Here is a 24,178-nt window from a genome sequence, read left to right as displayed (position 1 = left end):
GTGGTCGAAATGTTGCTATTAAATCACATGAGCGTATAAACAGTGCATGGCTATTCTTCTTGTTTTCCAATGAGATGATTTGTACCCTCCACGTAATAACATTCAGCCAGAGGCTTAACCATAACATCGCCACGAAAACAAGAGGGTAGTGGCCTCAGTGTAACCATAACAACTCCAAGGGCACAAAGGAGTCTAAATATACAGGACTGGAGGAAAATCAACAGCTTCGCACCACGTCTACAAATGACTGAGGGAATACGACTGTTTGAACATTCTACCGAGGACGTTTGGTCTGGCTCCGTCCTCGCGGGGCGACGGTGTGAACAGTACAGTACGTTGCGATATTTCTACAGAAAGACATCTCGACCTACTTGGACACCCACCCAACCCTGCGTGCCATGGTTTCAGTCTACCAACCAGACACGATCGTAACAGTGTGTCAATCTAACCCTGCCTGAGAGAGAGAGAGAGACAGACACACACACACAGTCCAGAAACAACCCTCAACCCCTCTGCCCTAGATCTGAAAGGAGATTAGCCTACATGAGTATTAGGTGAGGTTGTAGCTCCACTTTGCCCTCAGTGTGAACTTATCGCCACCTTGGTTATAAAACTAATTCTGTCAGATCTGTCAGGGTGTCTGTAGGGAGAGGGGCCATGAGGTTGTTTCTGGAGAGGGCCCAGAGCCTTCTTGACTGACGCTGTCTGTACCAGACATTCCACAGACAGTAGGAGTGTTAGCATTGGCAGCTCCTCAGCGCTCCAATCACAGGAATGTATAGCAGTCACCCTCCCTGCTCCGCTGATGCCAGCCTTCCAGTGCCCCTGGCGCCCCTTAGCACCCCCTGGGTCCTAACCCTAACCTAGCCTTCCAGTGCCCCTGGCGCCCCTTAGCACCCCCTGGGTCCTAACCCTAACCTAGCCTTCCAGTGCCCCTGGCGCCCTTTAGCACCCCCTGGGTCATAACCCTAACCCTAACCTATCCTTCCAGTGCCCCTGGCTCCCCTTAGCACCCCCTGGGTCCTAACCCTAACCTAGCCTTCCAGTGCCCCTGGCTCCCCTTAGCACCCCCTGGGTCCTAACCCTAACCGTAACCTAGCCTTCTAGTGCCCCTGGCGCCCCTTAGCACCCCTGTGAGTCTTCCCCTACACGGAGAACAGTAGGATCCCCAGGGTCAAAGGGCATCAAATCTTTGACCTCAGGGGTCAGGGGTTAGTAGTCAGATCATGGGACAGGGACTGAGAGAATGTGTCCCTCACGTCACGCCACATCCGTGTTCCATTTGCTTGTTGCCTGGACAACGCGGGCCACTGGCTGGTACTGAAAGGAGACGCTAGCTTTGGGAGGGTGGAGGGTCGCGCCCCCGCGTCAGGCTGAGACACGCGGCTCTAAAACTCTCTTGAAGAGCCGGCACACTATCTCGCTCTCAAGGCGCCCCCGTTAATATGACACAGCAGGAAGCAGACAGCCATGTTGAGACGATGCATCTCCTGAAAAATGCTTCCGACATCCGTTAGCGAGCTGCGCATTCCGACGTGAGCCGCCGGCGCAGTTGTTGTCGTCCTCCCCCGTGTCTTTCTTTCAAGGAAGTGTGACAACTTTGAAGTGGAGTCGTGACCCGGCGCATTCCTCAGGCTGCACATGTGAAGGCCCATCTATCACCCAGGGTGGAGCAGGGGTGTCTGGGGGAGTACAGCTGGACCAAGAGCTTGGCTCAGCATGGGGTAGAGGAGACCATGGAGGAGGCTCCCCCTCCTACCCCCCTCTCCCCGGTCACAGTCATGTTGGTATGAACGACCCGATTCGAACCAGGATCTTCTGCAAGCTGCGATTCTGTATTAGCTCGCCGAGCTAAATTCTAGCCATTAGCTCGGGGGCCCAATGCATGTCTTCAGGTTTAAAGGTCACACTGTATTACACTGGGGCCTGGGTCTAGAGAGCAGAGTATTCATCAACTCCTGGTACAGGGCGAGTGTCTGTCTGCCCCCGGGACCCCAGGACCCTCTGTTATGCACTTAATGGCCCCGTAGAGTCAAGAGGAAGAGGAAGTGACCTGCTGTAGCCCCTCCAGCGCAGGCCAGGCCTACCCCATCCCTCTGGCTGGTCCTGCACCTGCACATTAACCCTGAACTGTTTACAGACCTACATGGGGAGCAGGGCCTCCTGCTCCATCTCTTGTTTCTCTCAAAGTCTGTACATTCGTCAGCCTCACAACAGGGCAGGAGGGAAGGAGAGATGTAGAAAAGGAGAGAGGGCGAGTTTGTGTGTGTGTGTGTGTGTGTGTGTGTGTAATTATCAAATCAAAATCACATCAATCATAGTCCCCAGGGAAAATGTGGTTTAGTTGATCGAGGATGAAAGATACAAAAATGTAGTTGTTGGCAAACGCATCTTTTGTGACTCATCTGATCCAAGCGGCCACATTCTTAAACTAACAGCAAAGTCAATCTAACCAGTATGTCCACACATGGTCTCCTTGGAAACGGTAACCATGGGGAGTGATGTCAGGCACACATACTACCTTATATGGGAAGGCTAAATGGTGAAATAGGTGAAAAGAGGTGAAATATGATTTGAAAAGAAGCTTATGGAGGCGTCAGTCACATGACCAGCGCAATCCATCCTTACATTTGTCATGGATAATCTGTTTCTCTGAACCGGCAGCCGCAAAACCAAAATCAGAAACAAACCCCGCGACTTAAATCACGTGTTGAAAACGTCCATTCCCACGCTTGTATCCGAACATGACCGTAGACGTTTCGGTCCTCTTTTGAAGCTAATGGATGACTAACTCTGAACACAACCACAGCACCGTGCTCCCTTCAGGAACATTCCACTGGAGCTGTGGTGGGGAGAGGACCAGAGAGAGAGAGAGAGAGAGAGAGAGAGAGAGAGAGAGTGGGGGGGGGGAGAGAGAGAGAGAGAGGGAGAAATAGCTCTAAATGAGCACCAGACTTTTTTCCTCTCTTCTTTGTGTTTCAAAGAGAAAAACAAATGTCAACTGATGCTCTCTGAGGAGAGTCTGGCTGCAGCACGGAGAAGGAAAAAGAAAAAGAGTGTGTGAGTGAATCCAGCTCCTCCGACTCAATCATTCCAGATGTGTGTGCAGTAGAGTAGAGTAGAGGCATGCACACACACGAGTACGCTGAGCTGAGCTCCACACACACACACACACACGGTTTAAAGGAGGTAGATAGAGGAGAGAAGGAGAATGAAAACAAAAAGACAGTATATGAAGTTAAGAAACTCAACTTTCAATCCCCCACTGACATCAATGCATCATTTACACCAAACGGAGTTGTAGGCCTTACGCAATTCTCAACTCATGTTTCAGCCCTACTACACTCCAGTGCATGACCCTCCAGTGGATGCCCCTCCAGTGCATGCCCCTCCAGTGCATGCCCCTCCAGTGCATGCCCCTCCAGTGCATGCCCCTCCAACAACCTGGTTTATTATTTGCATCAACATTCCCCGATGCTGTGATCTGATGCTGCTGGTCCAGATTAGAGCCTGGAGGAAGGGAGGAGGGACTGCAATGAGGGTGTACTGAACTGCACCGGAGAACACACACACACACACACACAACATCTCTCTCTCTCTCTCTCTCACACACACACACACACCTCTCTCTCTCAAACACACAGACAACATCACACACACACCTACTACAACAACACAGCCACACAAACATGTTTAGACTATGAACCAGGGCCAAGGTACTCTGATTAAAACTGCTTGAATAGTTTCAAAGGTTAATGCAGTACAGGGGAGGTGCAGTCAGTACAGGGGAGGTGCAGTCAGTACAGGGGAGGTGCAGTCAGTACAGGGGAGGTGTACAGGGGAGGTGTACAGGGGAGGTGCAGTCAGTACAGGGGAGGTGCAGTCAGTACAGGGGAGGTGCACAGGGGAGGTGCAGTCAGTACAGGGGAGGTGTACAGGGGAGGTGTACAGGGGAGGTGCAGTCAGTACAGGGGAGGTGTACAGGGGAGGTGCAGTCAGTACAGGGGAGGTGTACAGGGGAGGTGCAGTCAGTACAGGGGAGGTGTACAGGGGTGTACAGGGGAGGTGTACAGGGGAGTACAGGGGAGGTGTACAGGGGAGGTGCAGTCAGTACAGGGGAGGTGCACAGGGGAGGTGTACAGGGGAGGTGCAGTCAGTACAGGGGAGGTGCACAGGGGAGGTGTACAGGGGAGTACAGGGGAGGTGCAGTCAGTGTGTTTGACTGTTTTTATACTCTTTGGATCTGTGACATTTCAGTCACAATGCCCGAGCTGTCGTATGTGGATACAGAACACACACACACACACACACACACACACACACACACACACACACACACAAAACAACCGAGGGACTAAAATAGCAGAATAAACTTCAGAAGGGTTTGGCGGGTGGAGTCAGAGAGAGAACCCAGTGACCGCCTTTGAAGGGGGGAAACCATGGAAGCTAAGCTAAACGCTAACAGTACCGCTACATGAAACCATGGAAGCTAAGCTAAACGCTTACAGTACCGCTACATGAAACCATGGAAGCTAAGCTAAACGCTTACAGTACCGCTACATGAAACCATGGAAGCTAAGCTAAACGCTTACAGTACCGCTACATGAAACCATGGAAGCTAAGCTAAACGCTTACAGTACCACTACATGAAACCATGGAAGCTAAGCTAAACGCTTACAGTACCACTACATGAAACCATGGAAGCTAAGCTAAACGCTTACAGTACCACTACATGAAACCATGGAAGCTAAGCTAAACGCTAACAGTACCACTACATGAAACCATGGAAGCTAAGCTAAACGCTAACAGTACCACTACATGAAACCATGGAAGCTAAGCTAAACGCTTACAGTACCGCTACATGAAACCATGGAAGCTAAGCTAAACGCTAACAGTACCGCTACATGAAACCATGGAAGCTAAGCTAAACGCTAACAGTACCGCTACATGAAACCATGGAAGCTAAGCTAAACGCTAACAGTACCGCTACATGAAACCATGGAAGCTAAGCTAAACGCTTACAGTACCGCTACATGAAACCATGGAAGCTAAGCTAAACGCTTACAGTACCGCTACATGAAACCATGGAAGCTAAGCTAAACGCTTACAGTACCGCTACATGAAACCATGGAAGCTAAGCTAAACGCTAACAGTACCGCTACATGAAACCATGGAAGCTAAGCTAAACGCTTACAGTACCGCTACATGAAACCATGGAAGCTAAGCTAAACGCTTACAGTACCGCTACATGAAACCATGGAAGCTAAGCTAAACGCTTACAGTACCGCTACATGAAACCATGGAAGCTAAGCTAAACGCTTACAGTACCACTACATGAAACCATGGAAGCTAAGCTAAACGCTTACAGTACCACTACATGAAACCATGGAAGCTAAGCTAAACGCTTACAGTACCACTACATGAAACCATGGAAGCTAAGCTAAACGCTAACAGTACCACTACATGTCTCCTACAACATGCAAACAGCAACAAGCTAACATAAGAGATCGGACATGGAAGGGACCCAGGGGTGTGGGTTTCAGTAGAGATGGAGTAGGGGTGGGGGTTTCAGTAGAGATGGAGTAGGGGTGGGGGGGACATGGAAGGGACCCAAGGGTGTGGGTTTCAGTAGAGATGGAGTAGGGGTGGGGGGGACATGGAAGGGACCCAGGGGTGGGGGTTTCAGTAGAGATGGAGTAGGGGTGGGGGGGACATGGAAGGGACCCAGGGGTGGGGGTTTCAGTAGAGATGGAGTAGGGGTGGGGGGGACATGGAAGGGACCCAGGGGTGTGGGTTTCAGTAGAGATGGAGTAGGGGTGGGGGGGACATGGAAGTGACCCAGGGGTGTGGGTTTCAGTAGAGATGGAGTAGGGGTGGGGGGGGGCATGTTCCCCCCACACGAGTTAGCGGTTTCCCCCCGGTGATTTCTGATGAAGTATTTTGCAAGACAACTGTTGAAACTATGTAGAACTACAGAATGACACCCACACCCTCCAGCCCCAAGTTGGATTCTGCAATTCAGCGTTATTGAAATGCACACACGCACGCACGCACAGACACACACGCAAACGTACGCCCATGTAGGGCCATATGTGTGGAAAGATTCTGGCAGTTATAATGCATTATAACTAATCATGAGTTTATGAACTGTATGGGCCTGTAATAATGTCTGTCACAGAAACGTCTCTCTATGTGACTTCTCCCGGCCGACTCAGAACGGCTGATCAACGTGGAATTGTGGATCATTGGGAAACAGTCCTGGATGTACAGTGTGAGGAAAGAGTTTCCTAAATGTTGATGCAGGGTTATTATCTGAGGTGCTGCAGTGCCCTTGGACTGTGCTAGTCTTCAGGCAGGCAGGGGGAGGCAGGCAGGGGGGGGGGGGGGGGCAGGCAGGCAGGGGGAGGCAGGCAGGCAGGCAGGCAGAGGGAGGCAGGCAGGCAGGCAGGCAGGCAGGCAGACAGGCAGGGGAGGAGCAGACTCAACATGCATGATCACATCAGCAGATCAGGCCCTGAGGATAGGAGCACACCCTAGCCTCCCTATCTGCCTGCCCCCCCTCTGTCAGTCCCAAAAAGCTCCACACTACTGAGCTAGCCCCTGCTACTGAGCTAGCCCAAAAATGAAAAACATTCATTTATCCTCCTCAGAGTCTTAAAGACTTACTCAACATCTCAACCACATCAACATTAACAAGAGAGAGTGAGCTGTGGAAACGCTACAGTCAGCATATGGCACAGGAGGTAAACACTGAGGACAGCGCGGAGGCCAGTTGGCCGGCCGCCATCCCAACATCTGAACGTCTGTAGTGGAAACATTCAGGACTTCTTGAGCAGGACCGGACGGATGGACGAACATTATTGGACCTCTGCCAAGGGGACATGTTAGCCAGACGACACCCTAATGGACTTTCCATGCGTGAGGAGGAAGAGGAGGAGGAGGAGGAGGTTAGGCTTGGCTGGTCATTGGCTGCAGCCTCAGTCATTCCCCAGTATGACGCATACGGTTTATTTACTGAACACTCATTCTAGGGAATGACCTTCTGAACACTCATTCTAGGGAATTACTTCATTACTTAACAGTCATTCTTACTGGTTTGAAAACACAAACAACCCCTCTCCTGGATAAGCTGGTGTAACCGAGGTGAGATGGTAAACACCCGCCGTGCCGTCCAATTGCTAGCTGTTCGAGTTAACATCGAGTATTTGAGGAGACGGTCACGTGTGTTGGCAAGCCAGAGGTCGCAAGTTCGAGGCTCGGTTGGAGCAAGTCGAACTGCGGGGCAACTGTTTGCAACAACTTGACGTCTGTTTCTGACACAGGATTTGCCTTGCTGTAGTGTTGAGTATTATCAGAATGTCACGTCTATTGGTCTTCAATTAGGGCCGTGAGCTGGCGCTGGCGCCAGCAATACAAGACACGACCAAATGACCAAGAACTTATCCAACCGCCTCAACCCTCCTCAGGACTGATGTGGTCCATCCCTCCGCTCCTCTGCAGCGCTGCTCCCAGACCCAGTCATGAGACGGGTGGAGCCGCTCTGGTGTTAAATGTGGATAGAACCCTAGAGAGAGTCTGCTGACGGAGGTTGGAGCCTGCCACCAAACAGCAGAGCAGTTGTTTTTCCAGGGACAATTATCTGCTTAAGTTAGTGAGTCAGAGTGTTAGAAACAGCTCTGAGGTGCCCCAGCATGAAAACAAGACACTGACTACGCAGGAATACTGTAGAAACAGACATGACAAGAAACAAAAAGATAAAAGTTGGATTCAGTAAGATATCATTAGTGCTTATTGCCAAATTTAGGACAAACCAAAATATCTAAAAACCATACCTCAGTAGTTGAAACCAAAGTCTTCCAAATGTCAGAAGACTCTGGAAGCCATGTCTGGAAATAAACCCCTAGCCCCTACACCTTAGAGACTTGACAGGATTGGACACAAGGAAAATGGCAAACATCCACCTAGCCTATCAGAGGGCAAGGTTGAACCCCTTGCCATAATGCTTATTCAGACCTATCAGATCTACACAGCTGTTCAGGACCAAAGGCCAAGGGGTCGTCTCAGGTCAGGGAAACAGTCTATTTTGGTGTAATTCTCTTGCCCCTGCCGATGTACACCAGTACATCAAAGTGTCCTTGTCTGAACTGAGTCCTCCTCTGTGTTTCCCCTTGACCTCACCCTGACCACGGCCCACTTCCTGTCTGGTCAGTCACATGGGGTCTCCACACCTCTACCATGCGTTGCTCCATGACCAGCACTTTCCAACACACACACACACACACACACACACACACACACACACACACACACACACAAGAGAAACATTGCGCAATTGTAAAAGAGCACTACCCTGGCTGACACCAACCATCCTTCCTTCTCTTTCCACATTAAGTCCATCAGTTTGTGTTCATCAAGGCTAAGATGGAGAAAGGAGAGGAGCCAAAACCGCAGGACGAGGGGAAAGAAACACATTTCCATGTTTCCTTTGAAGCAACGCAGACATATTGGAGCTTTCAGAGGAGGGAAAATAAACTAAATGTTTATGAACACTTTTGGTTGACCATAACTCTGCATTGTCACACGAACGCCTGTGTCCTCACAGTCTGTGCCGCATTAAATTCCAGAAGGCATCAAAACACAATGTACACACATGTAAAAAGGCCTTTAGGCCTCAGATTATATAGACGGGGGAATCACTCGTCTCCTCAAGTCTAATGAAGTGCTGTATGTACAACTGAACTTCAAATGTCAAACATGCCCCCAAGATATTGAAATCACAAACACACATCCACACCCACACACTCCCTCTCCCAACTCACCTGTGTATGATATACCTGACCTTTTATCTCTGTGTGGAGTGAGTGAGTGGGTGAGTGAGTGAGTGAGTGAGTGAGTGAGTGAGTGAGTGAGGCTCAGGCCTAGGGCTCAGTCAGAGCTAAATTAAAACTGTCACACCTGCAACCTGCCCATTCCACAGCCTTTACTCCACAGGACTTTATGGTCTGCATGTTACAAGCTGTTCTCTCCGTCTAAATTCAGAGCATTTCTCCTTCCAAACCACCTCTCCCCTATGGGCCTAGTCCTAACCACCTCTCCCCTAGGGACTAGTCCTAACCACCTCTCCCCTATGGGCCTAGTCCTAACCACCTCTCCCCTATGGGCCTAGTCCTAACCACCTCTCCCCTAGGGACTAGCCTAGTCCTAACCACCTCTCCCCTAGGGACTAGTCCTAACCACCTCTCCCCTATGGGCCTAGTCCTAACCACCTCTCCCCTATGGGCCTAGTCCTAACCACCTCTCCCCTAGGGACTAGCCTAGTCCTAACCACCTCTCCCCTATGGGCCTAGTCCTAACCACCTCTCCCCTAGGGACTAGCCTAGTCCTAACCACCTCTCCCCTAGGGCCTAGTCCTAACCACCTCTCCCCTAGGGACTAGTCCTAACCACCTCTCTCCTAGGGACTAGTCCTAACCACCTCTCCCCTAGGGACTAGTCCTAACCACCTCTCTCCTAGGGACTAGTCCTAACCACCTCTCCCCTAGGGACTAGTCCTAACCACCTCTCCCCTATGGGCCTAGTCCTAGTCCTAACCACCTCTCCCCTATGGGCCTAGTCCTAACCACCTCTCCCCTAGGGACTAGTCCTAACCACCTCTCCCCTATGGGCCTAGTCCTAGTCCTAACCACCTCTCCCCTATGGGCCTAGTCCTAACCACCTCTCCCCTATGGGCCTAGTCCTAGTCCCCACTCTACCAGCATGCTCCCCGGACCTGAAGACCGACACAGAATACGCCCATTTGGTTCCTCGGTCGAAGAAAATCTATTTTTGACGGTACCGATGCACCCGGCTTTCCAGGCGTCGCTCTGTGTCATCCCCCAACAGTCAATGTTCCCCTTTAAATTAAATAAAGCAGGGTTGTCATCATCCCCCCAGTCACATTTCCCATCCTACTGCCGCTGCCTACAGGGGCTGCCGCTGCCTACAGGGGCTGCCGCTGCCTACAGGGGCTGCCGCTGCCTACAGGGGCTCCCCCAGCGCACGGGGAGGCTGGGAGTGGGTCTACTGAGAGAGCTGCAGGTCTGAAACGCCCCCCCCCTCCCCCTCTCCCCCCGCACCCCCCCCCCCTCTCTGGCCAGCTCTCACACACACGACTCCTGCGTCATCCTCACCACATCTCACCACACAACCAGAGGAAACACACACACACCCACCCACCCACACAACCACCATCACACGCGCACACACACACACTTGTGCGCATGAAAGAGCTCTATTGAGGGGATCCAGGTGACGCCCATAAGGGTGTGGTCCACTCCTGACAGAACCGGACCGAGAACCAGAACCAGAACCAGACCTGTCTCCAGTGAACACACTGTGATCTTCAGTCATTAGAAGAGAGAGATGGGGCGAGGTCACAAGGCGAGGTCACAGGACGGACAACGGTGGGATACACCCCAGACCATCTGGTAGGTCAACCACAGTCACAGCACTGGAAAACAGGCCCCGCGTGTGTGTGTGTGTCGGTGTGATTCAGCATGCAGCTGATTCATAGTCCAGAGGAGCTACTCATTGACTGGCTCTAACCGACTAACGTCTCCATCATCTGATGTCATCACAGAGCGCCAAGACTGTGTTGTTAATGGAGAGGGAAGAGGCAACTTAAAGGGACAGTTCACTCAAAATACAAATTAACATATTTTCCCCAAATACTAGTGAACCTTCCCTTTGACTACAAATACAGCACAGTGGTTGCAGCCTTGTACATGACCACAGTATTATAATAATAACAATAATACCATGTAGCACTTATCTGTGTCTGTCAATCACCTGGTCTGGTGCAGCACGTACAAGAAGAGGGGGTGAAAAACAGGAGGTTACAGTAGAGAGAGAGATCATGAAAAACAGGAGGTTACAGTAGAGAGAGAGATCATGAAAAACAGGAGGTTACAGTAGAGAGAGAGATCATGAAGAACAGGAGGTTACAGTAGAGAGAGAGATCATGAAGGGGCCTCTGCAGCCATGGCTCTGTCCAGACGGAGAAAGGCTAGCTCTAATGTCATCCTTCACGCTCAACTAGCCGCCGTAAATAAGCAGCATGCATGGTGGCTCCCGCCCGCCCCCCACCCCTCCTCTCTCCCCCTCTCTCTCCCACCCTCCCTCTCTCTTCCCCCCTACCATCCCCCCCTCCTCTCTCTCCCAGCCTCCCTCTCTCTCCCAGACACCCCCCCCCCCCCCCCTCCTCTCTCTCCCAGCCTCCCTCTCTCTCCCAGACACCCCCCCCCCCCCCCTCCTCTCTCTCCCAGCCTCCCTCTCTCTCCCAGACACCCCCCCCCCCTCCTCTCTCTCCCCCCCCTGGCAGCCGTGAACACAATGAGCCTGAGGATTCACACTGCGCCACCAATTAGTGTGTGTGCGTGTGTGTGCATGTTGCTGTGTGTGTGTGTGTGTGTGTGTGTGTGTGTGTGTGTGTGTGTGCATGTTGCTGTGTGTGTGTGTGTGTGTGTGTGTGTTGCTGTGTGTGTGTGTGTGTGTTGCTGTGTGTGTGTGTGTGTGTGTGTAGGGGATGGGGGGGGGGGGGGGCTGATGAATGCTTCTAAAGCTAGGGGGCTTCCCCAGTCAGCCTGTTATTGTGCAGTACTACAGTACTGTTTAACATAGATCAGTCCTCTGTGTGTGTGAGTGTGTGCACGCGTGTGTGTGTGTGAGTGTGAGTGTGTGCACACGTGTGTGTGTGTGTGTAGCACTACAGTACTGTGTAGCGTAGATCGGTCCTCTCTAATGGTTGTGATCCAGACTCTCCTCTTCCCTTCATCACCAGACCAACAGACCTGACCCAGACCCAGACCTGAGCAGGCCCTCAGACCCAGACCTGAGCAGGCCCTCAGACCCAGACCTGAGCAGGCCCTCAGACCCAGACCCAGACCTGAGCAGGCCCTCAGACCCAGACCCAGACCCAGACCTGAGCAGGCCCTCAGACCCAGACCTGAGCAGGCCCTCAGACCCAGACCCAGACCTGAGCAGGCCCTCAGACCCAGACCCAGACCCAGACCTGAGCAGGCCCTCAGACCCAGACCTGAGCAGGCCCTCAGACCCAGACCCAGGCAGGCCCTCAGACCCAGACCCAGGCCCAGACCCAGGCCCTCAGACCCAGACCCTACCAGGACAATGTGGCCCGCATGTGGGGCTAAACAGGACCAGGCCAAGAACCAGGAGGCACACAGAATCAGTCCACTTCCAGTGCTGGACGGGAAAACAAGGGGAGTGACATCACGCCCCAGAACCACACAGCGGGCCAATTGCAACACACACACACACACACACACACACACACACACACACACACACACACACACACACACACACACACACACACACACACACACACACACCACACACACCACACACACCACACACACACCACACGAGGACCCATCTCAGCCCTGCAGGACCCATCCCAGGACCCATCTCAGCCCTGCAGGACCCATCTCAGCCCTGCAGGACCCATCTCAGGACCCATCTCAGCCCTGCAGGACCCATCTCAGGACCCATCTCAGCCCTGCAGGACCCATCTCAGGACCCATCTCAGCAGCTTCTAAATCAGGTGCTACAGCCTCGAGGAACAACTAAGCCCAGAGCAGCGCCTAAACCAACCAGAGCAGCGCCTAAACCAACCAGAGCAGCGCCTAAACCAACCAGAGCTTTCTGACGGAGGAAATGCCCCAGTTTGATATTGACGTAGAGGATAATGCACTTAAACCAATGACTCAGGATAATGCACTTAAACCAATGACTCAGGCGTGCAGCACTTAAGGAAATGGAGAGGCATGGTTCTCCAGTCGGTTCGGAGGAGTGTGTGTGCAATCCAATACTGTTTATGTCAACTCACTTGACACCGACTACAGCAATTGCTAGCTTCATCATGCACTGGATAGCCTAGGCAGGAGACTCTCCTTGATTTAGCATAGCGCGCACGCGCACACACACACACACACACACACGCGCGCACACACGCACACACCTAACTAACAACACACTAACAACTTAGTCTGTCTCCTCTCTCAAGGACAAAAAGCCTTCACATAAATCAATACCACTTTCTCAAACTGTCTGACTGCCTTCAGACGTGGGCTGTAGCTGATGCTAGTGCTTCTCCTGGTTCTTACTGGGGTAAACACACATCATACCATGTCCACACAGTGACAGCTTACATTAGCCTAGAGGCTACACTTGACATGGTATTGGCTCTCTCTCTCTCTCGTAGCCGCTAGGCTAATGTAGCCTGTTACTGTGTGTGGATATGGTATTGGCTATGTCCACGCACAGTAACAGGCTACATTGGCCTAGCAGCTACACTTGAGATAGCCAATGTAATCAGGAGGAGGAGGAGGAGGACTCCAATAGTCCTCCCATCTCTGGCAGGAGGCTGTTGTACACTACGACCCATGGTGGGTGGGGGGTGGGGTGTCATGTGATGCATCTCAAGCTGTATGTCAGAGGAGGGGGGAGGGAGGGGAGGAAGGGGGAGGGAGAGAGAGAAAGAGAATAAATGGAAAGCGATGGGAGGGAGAATGCCTGAAGGAGGAGAGAAGGAGAGCACTGGGCCAGCCTCCATTACAGCACAACCCTGGCCTCCTCTCCAGCCTCCATTACAGCACAACCCTGGCCTCCTCTCCAGCCTCCATTACAGCACAACCCTGGCCTCCTCTCCAGCCTCCATTACAGCACAACCCTGGCCTCCGCTGACATCATTCCGTCACTTCCCCCCCGTGCAGTCCCCATCTCGTCATCCCCCTGACCCCTGACCCCGGCTGTTCAGAGCGTTCTGGTCCACCGCGGCCCACGTCTACGTTGTGGCTGAACAATGCTCTGTAGGAGAGAGTGCCAAGAATCTCACAGCATGACTCATGATGGCCTCTCCCTCACGCTCCCTGACCGCTTCCGCCAGCAGCCAAACAGGATGTTGCACCAGGTGGTGTTAGCCTGTACACAGCACCGCGGGGGCTCATCACATTGTACTGTAGTAGCCTACAACAGGAAAGCCCTGTGATGACTTCTTCTGCACTGGCTGCTGCTAGGAAGCGTCTGGCTGTTGGAATACTGGGTCCAGAAGAAGAAAGGAGGGAAAAAAAAAAAAAAAAATCGGGTGCAGAAATTATTATAAAAAAACATTTCAGGTGGTCGCTCCGGGTTCTTCATATCTGAAGTGGACTCTGGGTTATCTGGCCCTGTAGGTCTGGTCCTGTGGATCTCTGGGTCCCTGTGCTGGTCCTGTGTCTCTGGGAGCTACCTAGTCATTTACATTGACTCATACTACTGGGAGTCAGTGGACCCAGGGGAGTCAAAGCAGGACCCAGGGGAGTCGGTATGGACCCAGGAGTCAGAGCAGGCTGTGGAGGAACTCCTTAGTCCCTGCTACTGGGAACCAGGGGAGTCAGTACAGACCCAGAGGAGCCTCCTAGTCCCTACCAGGGGAGTCAGTACAGACCCAGAGGAGCCTCCTAGTCCCTACCAGGGGAGTCAGAGCAGAGCAGAGCAGGCTCGTGTTACAGACAGCAGCTGCTCCCCAGAGAGCTGTCAGGACCTGCCCCGGGACAGATATAGACCTGGAGCACAACACAGCCAGCTGGAGGGGGAGGGGGGAGGGGGGAGGGGGGAGGGGGGAGGCTTGTGTTCTATTTCTGCCACTAGAGAAACACATTCTCAATTAGCAGCTTTGCATGCAATGGCTAATGTTCAGCATATCCTTTTTTTTTCAGGTTATTTTTTTGAGTGTTCCAGTCCCATTCCTCTAGTCTAGTCCCATTCCTCTAGTCTAGTCCCATTCCTCTAGTCTAGTCCCATTCCTCTAGTCTAGTCCCATTCCTCTAGTCTTCACTGTTATTGGACAGAGACAGTGGAGGAAGAGAGGACGTAAGGAGGAGAGGGTCTGTCAGCAGGGCATGAGACAGATTCTCACCCACGCCAACATGGGCATATGTGAGCAGTGTAGGCCATGGTGCTGGACCACTGGACCAGCCCACCCCAGGCCACGGTGCTGGACCACTGGACCAGCCCACCCCAGGCCACGGTGCTGGACCACTGGACGACCCCAGGCAGGCCATGGTGCTGGACCACTGGACCACCCCAGGCCCCAGAGCACACAACATCTAGCCTCGTTAAAGATCGCTATGTTTTATGACCATCACCATCACAGGGGAGGCTGGCGGAGGTAGACATCGGAGGACGGGCTCATTGTAATGCATGGAACAGAATGAGGAATGCCATCAAACGTGGGTTTGTCTAGTCTTGACCCAGGTGATGCTGACTGACACAAGTCATGTAGAAACCACAGAGGCGGCGTCCCCACGCCTGAGGAACCACTAACGTCTGCTCACCCAGATGGGGCTGCTGCTGCTGCCGCCGACATCATTTCCTGCGGTTCCTTCTCATTATCAGTGAGCAAACGCAGGCGGGGGTGGGGGGGGGTTGACCACTGCACACACCAGTAACGTGTGTGTGTGTGTATCTGCATGTCACTGTGTGTGTGTGTGTGTGTTAATGGCAGTGTGTCTACAGACGTGTGTGTGTTAATGGCAGTGTGTCTACAGACGTGTGTGTGTGTGTGTGTGTTAATGGCAGTGTATCTACAGACGTGTGTGTGTGTGTGTAGTCTTCCCCTGATGATAACAGGGCAGGACTCACACACGCGTGGCTCCGCGTTGTTCCAGGAACATCCCAGCAGCCCCGGAGGGGAACATTCCCCGAACGGCACTCTGCCGTTTCCCAGAACGTCCCCACATGCTTTCACTTTCAGACACGGTCATCCTTCCAAAGCCAGAACGTCCCCACATGCTTTCACTTTCAGACACGGTCATCCTTCCAAAGCCTCGGCATCAGTCTGAGAAAGCTCCCCGACTTAACGCGCATCTCCTTGGGGTTGGACGTGGTGGTGGATTCAGGGGCTGGCTGGAGGTCAAGCCCTCCTACTTCACCACTAAAGCAAGCTCTCCTACTTCACCACGGCGGCTATTTCTGAATGGAAATACTCAGTAAAAACAAAAGCAGCACGACGGTAATCTGTTGCAGCTGAGGCGGTGACACACAAGGGGTCAGATGTCACGGACACACGAGAGATTGAAGAGATTCTTGTAAATATCTCTCTCTTATAGATGTGGAGTGTGAAATGAGCGGTTGCTTACCTTTGGTGTAGTTCTGTCGCCCAGCCAAGCTCACAGACCTCTTACGCTGGAGGGCCAAACGCTTTAAATCACCCTACGGAAGGAGGGGGGGGGAGGGGGGTAGAGAAGTAATTAATTAAGCAGAGCGAGACGATAATTCACTTGGATTCAGAGAAAAAAGCCAAATATCAATCACTTATTCCTGCTTTCTGCTGACAAATGAACTCCCTGTGGCGAACAGCAGCAGACCTTCCCCTCTTAGGGGTAAAAGCACCTGCATCCTCTGAGCGAAAACAAACATGGAACTACAGAGGCAATACCAGAGGATGTTATAGGATGATAAACCACGGCTAGGCTAGGCTAGGCTAACCACTGCATAGGGAGAAAAGCTCTGGCTTTAGCTCGCGCTCTCATTTCTGCCAAACCTCCGTCAAGGATGTAGAGACCAGCAGACTGGGTCAAAATGGTAATGCAATAATAGAATTCAGAACATTGGGTGTTCTTCTCGATTTCGTCTGCTCAGCAAAGTGAGACAAATATTCATATCGTTTCCAATATTCATATCCTTCCAATATGCATATTCCTTCCAATATTCATATTCTTTCCACATTTCCATCCAGGTCTTGGACTTGAAGTACTCTGGCATTGGCTGGACGTTCTCCATTAGTTCAGATAAGAGCTGAATATCTCCTAAATCCCTCCCCTGAGGCAGCCAAAGCCTGGCCTGTCCCCCTGCTTCCTCTCCCCTCCCTGCCGTCCCCGTCCACTCTGCAGCTGTCCACACAGCCACTGTCCAGACCAGCAGGTGTGTGTGTGTGTGTGTGTGTACGTAATGCATGCCTGTTCCTGTGTGTATGCATATATATACACACGTGTGTGTGTGTGTGTGTGTGTGTGAGAGACAGAGTTTACGTAATGCATGTTCCTCTGTGCGTGTGTGCGTGTGCATGTGTGTGTGTGTGTGTGCGTGTGCATGTGGGTGTGTGTGTCATAGTTGTGCCGCTATGCATTGTCATCAAACCCACCAGCCTGGTGACCTAAAAACATCCACCGACTGAAACAAATGAATCACAATTGTCAAGACCAACAAGCATTAACAGATAAAACACACACACACAGAAAAATGTAGCGTAAAATTCAACATTTTCCTCATGATGTCTTGGCAATTCAGCTACATTTGATGCTGGATTTGCCCCCAAACTACCGTAAAATCTTGATTTAACCCAGTTATCAAATTGTACAAATCGAGTTCAACTGTCATCCATGAGCCAATCAGAATGTGGGTCATCAACCGTCTCCAGTCTAAATGTGATCAGTGCATGTGACTCCTCGCTCCGCAAGCCTCGGGTCTGTTTCTAAGGTCGACACACACACACACACACACACACACACACCTAAATCAACTTCCCTTCATTCCCCAAGGCCCCTGACCTCCCTGGTACAGTTAAACCCGTTGGTAAAGTCCAGACTGCTAACAAGCCTTTGTGAGCCCTTGGTCTGATTTAGTTAACTCCCAAGTTGGACCCAAGAATAACCAAACGTTTCCATGACGTGTGTGTTTTCAACTGTCAAGCAGAGCGAGGCCAGTCGTGGCCGTACCGTGTGATTGGAGCGGTGTGTGTGGACAGCAGGGCAGGCTTCAGGGAGGGAAACCCCATACATCATCTCATATCTCAGGACTAACGTCTGCTTCCTCCCTCAGGCACCGAGCTCTTACATTTGCACAGTGCCAGGTGTGCGTGTGCATGTCTGTGTGTGTGTTTGTGTGTGTGCATGTGTACACAGCACCAGGTGTGTCTGGCACACATGGGCATGTCTGTGTGTGTGTCTGTCTGTCTGTGCGTGTGTGTGTGTGTGTGTGTGTACACAGCACCAGGCCTATTATGTTACTGTGGAGCACAATGGAACTGTGATAGTGAGATATGAACAGCTTCAGGCTCTGGTCTCCTCAGGAGGTGATACCACACAGCACTGCGGTGGTTAGTCTGAATGGAGCTGACGTTGGTTCTGAAGGCCCTGACAGTGAGGTAGAACAGCTCTGATAAGTGGACTCTAAACTCCGCTGAGGTCCGCTGAGGTCCGCTCCACCAGAGGACGACCATCCTTCACTAAACAAACCAGCTAAACAGATTCCCTTACTGAACACGGTGTGAACCATGTCAGCCACCGTCAATAACCCATACGTTCAGGAGGAAATACCCAACGCCTGGTCAAATGAGGGTAAAAATACACATTTAAGGAACAAAATGGGCAGAACTTCTACAATAAACGGTCAATTCCATGATCCTGTTTCTGATTCAATGCAGCACCCCCCCGGCCGGCTCTGCCTCCCCCCATCGCCACCCCACCCACCCCCTGGACCCGGCTCTGCCTCCCCCCATCGCCACCCCACCCACCCCCTGGACCCGGCTCTGCCCCCCCCCACCCCCCCCCTGGACCCGGCTCTGCCACCCCACCCACCCCCTGGACCCGGCTCTGCCCCGGGAACAGCAGCAGTCAGGTCACATTACCTCACACACTCCAGCACAGGCGCAGTCCACACGCACGAGATCACAATATCTTGTTTGAATAGATGATGCAATGCATAGTGAATTGTTTGGTGAAGTGATCTGTTTGTAAATGCAGGTGAACTGGTCAGCTGTTCAAATACAGACAGGTTGACCTGCTCCTCAGATCAGAAAGGCGTCCGTCCGTCCGTCCTCTGTTCTCTCTGTCTCAACTGTCATTACCTTTTGTTTTCTATGAATTGGTCCGTCCAGAGAGAGAGAGAGAGACAGACGGCTCTCTCTCTCTCGATGGGGAGTGAAATAATGTCTTCATGCTGTGCATGTAGGGAGGACAGTCCCCTGACAGCCTGGCTTGCTGTTGGGTAGAGAACACCACACTGTCTGTCTGAGACGTTACTGTACTACTACTACTACTACTACTACTACTACTGAATGATCTACTGAACTGGGACAAACATTCAACCAGGGAAACACATTAAGAGGTCTGCATACTCCATAGTGCATACTCCAGTGCTCAGAAGTAGGCTATATCTTCTCCCTACTGTTTAATGTCTCATTCCAGGATTTTCAACACAGTAACGTTGAATAATGCATTGAATGATAGGATAGTGAACGCAGTAATGTATTCAAGCTGTGTTCCACACTGTGACGATGATGTTTCAGAGTCAGGCATGAAGAGACAAGACACAAGAGTCCCCATTCAACCAGCTGACCCTGATTCACACTCCAGAGCCGAGCCGAGCTGAGCTGTACTGGGCTGGCCTGGCTACACATCCACCCACCACAGCTGGAAAGCATGAAAGGAAAATACGCTAGCCAGCACAGTGTGGTTTGGATCGGCCCTGTGGTGTGTAGCGTGTCGTCGTCGTCGTCGTCCCCCCCGAACACACACACACACACACACACACACACACACACACACATTTACATGACTTAACACCAAGCCTGTCTCTAGTCACATGGCATTGCCAAAGTCAAGCAGGCTGATCTCAGGCAGAAAATATGAGAAAACAAGAATGTTTATTTCTAATATGAGCCAGCCTGTAGGACCAATGTAGCATAGCTGCAACACTTTCCCTTTTTAACATCACTGTTGACAGTAATTAACTCAACATCCCCCCGAGCCAAAAGGGAGCCGAATAACATGTTTTTGTGTTGTCTATTTCTGTCTATATATACAAGACGAGACTGAGCAACACTGAGTAGCTTTAGCACAAATGCTACAGCACCACACGCCTAACATGTGATAAGGAATGGTTTATTGATGCTAGGTAGCGTTAGCCTAGCCTGCGGTGGCTGTAGCCAGCTGAGTGATGAAAGGTTAATGGTGAAGTCATGTGAAGTACCAGGAATTGGCTTATTGATGCTATGTAGCTACCACTACCAATCTTCCACCGGAGATTGAAGACCCATCTCTTCAGGCTACATCTTAACGTGCCTCCTAAAGACCTCTTCACCCCCACTACCCTCCTGTACAAGTTTCTCTCCTGTTAATAAAAAAAGCATTATGACTGCCTATGTCCCCTGGTCTGTGACTGCCTATGGCCCCTGGTCTGTGACTGCCTATGGCCCCTGGTCTGTGACTGCCTATGGCCCCTGGTCTGTGACTGCCTATGGCCCCTGATCCTACCATTGATTACTTTATCCTCTGATGACTGATGGATAGATGATTCACTTACTTAAACAAATGTATTTGTTGTAAGGCGCTTTGGATAAAGGCGTCTGCTAAATGCCATGAATGTAAATGTAGCATTAGCCAAGCCTGCGGTGGCTGTACCTAGGTTAACGGTGAAGTCCAGCAGGTTGATCAGTGTGTGGGTGTGTGTGCAGGCCAGCGGGGACGGTGTGGACACAGGTGGACAGCGGAGGGAGGTGGAGGGGTTGAGACACGGTCCAGGTCCACTCAGGAATGATGAGAGAGAGGACTGGACATTGGCCAAAGAGCATGAGTGTGTGTGTGTGTGTAGGTAAGTTTTCGTACGTGAGTTTTGGAGTGCTTGCATGTCAAGCGGCTTACGTTGTGACCTCAGCCGGTGTCGCCACACAAAGGAGGCAGTGTGCCTCAGCGGTGGGGGCCGGTTATTCCTGACGTGTCTGAGCCGCTAGGAGCACACGGGGCCGTCACCCGGGGTGGAGAGCTGGGAACTCACCCAGCTGGGACACAGCTGCCCTCACTCCCTCCCAATCCTCACCGCGCCGAATCAGGGACGGACAGGGCTGCACGACAGGAGGAATGGACCAGTGGGCCGGCCACGCCGGGGGAGATGGACCACAGATCGAGCTACTGCGCTGAATTCCAATCATCTACCCCCTCACCCAAAGTGCACACTCAATCACCCCCACCCCCACCCCCACCCCCCCCAGTGATTTCTAGGAAATGGACTGGTTTAAGAAACTCACTCTAGCATGTTTAAAAGCAATGGCTCGTTGTTAGCATCACATTGAACATGAGGCCAGCGATATCAAGGGCGAGCTTAGAGGGGAGAACGGTAACAGTTTACGCTTTGACCGCGGCTGCTAACCACAGTAGCATGCTAACCAAGGTAGCATGCTTGAATAAGTGTGGCACTGGGACTATTAGACCTTGCTACCACTGACCCGTACATGCCAGGCTTCAAGTGAAGTAGAACCAACATTGACTGTTCAAATGAGCTCATGAAGTAGGCTATGCTATGGTTGAATGGGGAAGTGGGGGAGGGGGGGGGTGTAGAGCTGTGTTGTGTCCATTCCTGCGAGGATGGGCAGTCTGGATAATCCCAACTGACACTACATGCAGGAGCTGGGGGGGGGGGCGGTGGATAGTGGTGACACTAAGATGGAGGTGTCTCTTATTGTACGTCTACGCAGGGGGAGACAAAAGGACAGGTGGCGGCCCGGGACGCAGTCCCCGCGTGTCCCTGTGAGTGGAGGGGACAGGCGGAGCGGGAGGGACTACAGCAGTGCTTCTTTAAATCACCAACTGCCAAAGAGTTCCGGAACACTCACCACCTAGAGTGCCAAGTGTTCTATGTGGTGTTTACCTAGCAACAACACTCTGATTGGCTACAAAAATGAAGCATCGTCATTTATGCATTTTTGGTGAATGAAGTCACCCTTGGCACTCTAGAATGTTGACAATTTGGGCGACTTTATTTACCCTCGGCACTGAATTAGTTAAGTCTTGGCTGTCACTAGTCCAGGACTGCTGGCAAAGGACCTTCCAAACCCCCCCCCTCCCTCTCTCTCTCTGACTGTCTGTTCATTTCCACCTTCGTCTCTCTCTTCCTGTCCTCTTCTCGCGTCCTCTCTCTTTCAGTCTGTGTCGGTTTCCCCTTTGGTCTCTCTCTTCCTCACTCTGTCCGTCTCTCTCTCACTTTCAATCCATCTCTCCCCAATCCACTTCTCGACCCTGCCCTCCCACCGGCCCGCCCGCCCTCCCTCCCTCCCTCCCTCCACATCATCTCCCTCTCTTCACACGTGACAGATGGGGTGTCTGGGTTTCATCAGAGGGCTTGATTGGTTTTTGCGATGGCTGCCCAGCTGGGCCCTCGCCCTCCGCTCTCCACAGCACATGGAGGGCATTACTGAGCACGCAACAACAGGGGGGGGGTCCCACCGTAACCACTGGACCAATGACCCCTGACCTCAAGGTGAGATATAGCCAGACTGATTGGATCCTTTTGTGCAGAAACGTTAGTCAAGGTTATGAGACCTAGAATGCAGTGCCCTACATAGTCTCACCCTATTCCAGCGCACCAAAGTAATGGGACAGATTCATATAATGTCTAAATTAAGCACTCGTGTTTAGTATTTGGTCGACAATCCTGAAGTCAGCGACCCACCAGATGCTGGGGGTCTTCTCTGGTGATGCTCTGCCAGGACTGGACTGCAGCCATCTTCAGTTGTTTGTTTTGAGGTCTTTTTGCCTAAAATCTTATCAGGAAATTAAATGCTTGTTCAATTGGATTTAAATCTGGAGATTGACTTAGCCAGTCAAGAACTGATCCTCTTTTTGACCCTGAAACTCCCTAGTTGCTATGGCAGTACGTTGTGTGTAATTGTCTGTATGATGAAGCGCCATCCAATTAATTAGGAGACATCTGCTTGCACTCGAGCACGTTTCTGTACACTTCAGAATGCATTCTGCTGCTGCCGTCAGCAGCTATACATGCCCACACCATGTTTCACAGATAAGGTGGTATGCTGTAATTCTTGGGTAGATCAATCACACACACACGCAGTGAGCAAATAATCTGGGATTCCTATTTTGTGCAGAAATGAAGGCTATGGTGACTGTCCTCCACACAAGAGGAGAAGCAGACATCCTTGAGAGATGTCATTGAACTCTGACACAAATCTCTGTCTTTCTCCCCAGCAGGGTTTGATCATTGATGTGGTACAATGGTGTGTGTGTGTGTGTGTGTGTGTGTAGAGAGGGGGAGGGTCATATCAGTTACTGTCACACACACACTCCGTATCCATTTCACACACAGATACAGATTCAGTAGTACAGTTCGTACGAGACTGTGGTTGGTTGTTATTGTAGAAAAACACACTAAACTGTACGATAATATTTCAGAGAATTCCAATAGCTGAAGTGTTTTTCTTGAAACTACCACAAAAGCCTAGCAACCGTTACCAGCAAGGCAGTAGACAGCCACTCTAGAACGTTCAGAAATGGAAAGGCGCAAATCTTTCCACCTCAGAAACCGAGCTCGGAGAAACCGTGTTGCCAGAAACAACAGCGGCAGAAGCACCGTGTCTGTTCCCTAAATGTAGGTTCTCCGAGCAGTGGAGGAGTGAGAAGAGAGTGAAGACAGAGCAGGGGGGACAGAGAAGCCGGGGGGGGGGGGGGGGGGATCATGGCGACCATGGGACAGACGGGGAACATGTAACACAGAATAAGAATGTTTATGAGATCAGCCACACTTCAGAGACTGCTGTATGGGACAGGCTAGCTCCTTACATGGGAGTAGGCTTGGTCAATGGGAGAATGGAGCTAAAGCAGATCCTGTGAGTCCTTTCTGACTAGTGTGAGGCCTGTGGTGTGTGTGTGTGTGTGTGTGTGTGTGTGTAGCATGGTAAGGAGTCTGAGTGCTGAGTGAGCAGTATGGAGGCTGCAGAGAGAGCAGGGAGGATCAGGAGGGGATCTGAGCAGCACCCAGCTGGCCAGGAAGAAGAACCCGATCAGCACTTTAACACTGCAGGTGCAGGAGGGGCAGGCAGAAGGGGGGGGGGGGCAGAAGGGAGGGAGGGCAGGAGGAAGGGGGGGGCAGGAGGGGGGGGGGGCTCAGCCTGGGGTCATTCACTGGAGCACCCTGTCTGTGACCTACACACACACACACACACACACACACACACACACACACACACAGTGAGCAAACAAGTCCGAATGAAAAGAAGCCCATTATAATAACTTGGAGGTGGAATTCCTAACTCAAGACCCACAAACGTAAATCCGACATTTGCGTAGATCTTGCATTGACATCAATGGGGATCAAATGTGTTCAATGTTTCCACCTAAGCGTTGGGCTCT

General features: G+C 51.7%; 1 protein-coding gene across 1 annotated transcript in view; it reads right to left on the bottom strand.

The window, feature by feature from the left end:
• The window catches only part of raph1a (Ras association (RalGDS/AF-6) and pleckstrin homology domains 1a), a 65,980-nt gene that overhangs the window by 32,456 nt on the left and 9,346 nt on the right, over window positions 1-24,178 (bottom strand). Inside the window, 1 exon segment of the mRNA XM_083682220.1 lies at window positions 16,178-16,250. The gene's annotated coding sequence lies outside the window, so the exon portion shown is untranslated.

Source organism: Argentina silus (genome assembly GCF_951799395.1).
Source record: "Argentina silus genome assembly, chromosome: 12".
NCBI classification, from domain to species: domain Eukaryota; kingdom Metazoa; phylum Chordata; class Actinopteri; order Argentiniformes; family Argentinidae; genus Argentina; species Argentina silus.
The sequence above is the reverse complement of the archived record's forward strand: the minus strand, read 5'-3'. Positions and strand labels throughout refer to the sequence as shown.